At 43.5% G+C, this 3,640-nt stretch overlaps 1 long non-coding RNA gene across 1 annotated transcript; it reads left to right on the top strand.

Moving 5' to 3' along the window:
• Window positions 1–1,055: 1,055 nt before the first annotated feature.
• LOC135258608 (uncharacterized) lies at window positions 1,056–1,742 on the top strand. The gene is made up of 2 exons (XR_010331036.1): window positions 1,056–1,199; window positions 1,586–1,742. It is a non-coding gene; the product is annotated as an uncharacterized LOC135258608 (long non-coding RNA).
• Window positions 1,743–3,640: the final 1,898 nt, after the last annotated feature.

Below are 3,640 nucleotides of genomic sequence, written 5' to 3'. Positions count from 1 at the left end.
TTAAAATCGCTCCATAGGGGGCGCGATAGTGCCAATGCTTAGACTCCTCCCAACCCTGCTTGCGGCTTTAATTCACTTTAGCCGCGTTTCCACCAAAATTACCTGGAACTTTCAGTCCCAGGAACTACTTTACCAGGAACTAAAAGGTTCCTTCAGCCAATGGTTGTCTGCGTTTCCACCGGGGTCTAAAGTACCGCGAAGATTAGGCAAATTAGCCCACTGACGTTATCGTCGGTCCATCTGTCATATGATTTCTTCTGTAACCCCATACTACCACCGAAGTAGCCTACATTATTTTCTAATAACCGGGACAGCCCGGAGGGGTTTATTCCACTTATATAGGCTACAACGGGTTACCAACAATGACTATATATGGTTACTTTTGTATTTATTGATTTTCATATATCCTCTCAAACACATTCATTAACAGCAGAAAACATGCACAAGTTGTAAACAATTTGCTGTTTTATTACTTTCTCGTCGTCAATTCCATATAGGCTAATCGCAAAATGACAAGAATAGAACGAAAACTCGGACTTGCGTGAAAATGTAAATTAGTAGTGGTATATTAGTTTGAGTTTCCTAGTAGGCTTAGCCTATTTCCATGAACTGAGTAGCCTACCCTTTAACTTATGAATAATTCACTTAGTAATTAGCCTATACAAACAAGAAAACAGGTCATTGAAATATTTACTTATCGTTCAAATAAAATAAAATGTCTCAATATGGTATTGTGTATCACAAACACTTGTTTGTAAATAGTACACTTAAAGGTATGTTATATCTGTAGCTCAACACAAATCAATTTACATTCAAGTAAACACAATTACTTTAGTCCAAATGACTTTTACACTCGGGTTATCAAATCCAATCACAAAAACAAGTATTCACTTACGAGCTCAATTACATTTTACCTACAACCCTCACTTTACAACATAAAAAAATGAGTACTCAAACACCCCCGTTACAGGCCTGATTTGAAAATATCCAAAAAGCGTCAGCTTCACTCTTGCGAGCCAAAGGCAAAAAATGCACTGACTCACAGTTTAGGAGAATGGCAGCGCATTCGCGAATGTTCGGTGCGTGGGTGAAGAGGAAGACGATCCTTGGAGTTCGTTCCAGCGCAAGTTTTCAGCCTAGCCAGAGGAAATCCGAGCGTTGCCGGTAGCTCAAACAAATATCTGGTTTATCTGTTCACCGTGCGTTATCTTCTTTTCCGGGGCTTAGCTGATGTTTGCTGATTTAACTAACGTGGCTAATTATCCGTACTAAGATACACTATCAAGATAGCTTAGTTAGCTAGCTTGTTATACTAACTGCGGAACCGACAAATGAATAACAGTAACTTCTCGCCGAAGTTTTACGTTGCATTAAGCAGTCTCATTCCTATAACTTACACCTTAGATTAATATGTCATTAACCTTGTAAATTTTAAGACATTATTCACAAAAGACGTGTTACATTTTTTAAACTTTCCTTTTGTTACAATTCACAAACTCTTTTCTTCTTTCCCCATCGCATGTGCCATCACTTCTGTACCATCACCCCTGACCTTTCCGGCGGATTGGCCATTCGTTCACAACAGGTATGTCAAAATAAAAGACTTATAATAAGTATGTCAAAATAAGACATTTCAAATAACATTTCAACAGTTTAACATTGCAAATTTAACATCATATATCTGAACCAAATGAATAACTTTTTATTAAACCAAACCCTTTTTCCCAACTGGGTTACACCCTCCCCCTTCTAAATGTCTGTATGTCATTACATTACATTACATTTATTTGGCAGACGCCAAAGCAACGTACAAAAAGTGCATTTCATGGTCATGGACAACTACAAAACACAGGTACAATACTTATTTTGTACAGCTATTCTAGCAAAGAACACAGTTTAGTTCACACAGTGAACACTATTCTGACCTAACCTCTGCAAAGTCAACTAAGCAGAAGAACAAGCTACAGTATTAGGACAAATACAAATTACCAAAAAGTGCTGGGATGGGGGAACATGTAACGAGTGTCATGAAAGGGGGGGGGGGGGTGGATTTAGAGTGAACTATACAGAGTGGTGGTAGTTAGTCCAGGTATAGTCTGAAGAGGTGAGTTTTCTGACCACGGCAGAAGATGGGTAGTGAGGGAGAGGTTCGAAGAGGGACAGGGAGTTCGTTCCACCACTGAGGAGCTAGGGTGGAGAAGCTCTGTGATCCCTTTGCTCGGATGGGAGGGGGTACAAGGCGCCCTGCTGCTGCAGAGCGGAGTGGTCGAGCAGGTGTATAGGATTGAATCATGTCCTGCAAGTAAATAGGGGCTGTCCTGTTGACTGCAGTGCAGGCGAGGGTCAGGGCTTTGAACCTGATCCTGGCAGCGACCGGTAGCCAGTGGAGTGATTGCAGCAGAGGACTGATGTGGGAGAATTTGGGAAGGTTGTAGATGAGTCAGGAAATGCAGTTTTGAATCATTCGTAGTGGCTGTATGGCACAAGCTGGCAGGCTTGCAAGGAGAGAGTTGCAGTAATCGAGGCGGGAGGTCACCGTAGCAGCTGGGTAGAGTGCGTGGTCAGGTATGGTCAAATCATTCTGATGTTGTACAGAAGGAATCTGCAGGACCGTGATGTTGCCTTGATGTGCTCCTCAAGGTCCAGTTAGTCATCCAGGACCACCCCCAGGCTCTTAGCAGAGTGAGAGGCAGTCACTGTGGTGCCATAAACTGTGATTGAGAGCTCACGTAGTAAGGAGGTCTTGTATGGGAAGAAGAGCAGCTCAGTTTTGTTGAGGTTGAGCTTCAAGTGGTGGCTGGCCATCCAGGTGGAGATGTCAGTCAGGCAGGAAGATATCTTATCATCGACCTTTGAGGCCAAAGGGGGGAAAGAAAGGAAGAGTTGCGTGTCATCTGCATAACAATGATAGGAGAAGCCATGTGAATTAATAACTGAACCAAGAGATTTGGTGTATATGGAGAACAGCAGAGGACCCAGTACAAATCCCTGCGGTACTCCCGTAACAAGGGGATGAGAAGCATGTCCTCATAAGACACTATGAAACTTCTCAAACTAAGGAGTAGTATGGGTGCATGGCCTGTTTTGCTCTAAGTTTGTCCAATCTTAATGACAATACCTCTGTGTACAATAGTTAGAGGCTGGTCTCTGGATCTACCTGGCTCATCATAGGTATGCCTGATTGTAGGCTTCACAGACCAGATCGGTGAAGAGTCTATTACCAGGATTTCTTGGTCAACTATGTGCTGTAGCTCAACCTTGCAAACAGCCTGTGTGTCACCACCAGGGGGTACAGTCAAAGGACCGGGGCCTTGCCACCTCACACAGCCGACTTCATCTTCTACTCCACCCAAAGCATCAGTGCCACCGAGTGTAGCCTGGTCTTCTGCATCATGAGCTTTGATACCCAGTGTCCGAGTCACGTCAATCCCACTGTCTCTGCATTGCTTCACCAAGCGTCTGATATGACTTGCATTGGTCCCTACAATGACAGGCGTCTGATCTGTAGGCTTAGAGCTAGGGCATATGAGGGCAAGGACTTTCACAGTCTGACTGGCACTCACAACCTCTGCGGGATATTCAAGATCTACCACCACATAGCCACGGTAGGGGTAATTGAGACTGGATTCACTTAAACCCC

The sequence above is a fragment of the Anguilla rostrata genome, chromosome 7, assembly GCF_018555375.3.
Source record: "Anguilla rostrata isolate EN2019 chromosome 7, ASM1855537v3, whole genome shotgun sequence".
In the NCBI taxonomy this organism is placed as follows: Eukaryota; Metazoa; Chordata; class Actinopteri; order Anguilliformes; family Anguillidae; genus Anguilla; species Anguilla rostrata.
This window is presented reverse-complemented; position numbering and strand designations above follow the sequence as displayed.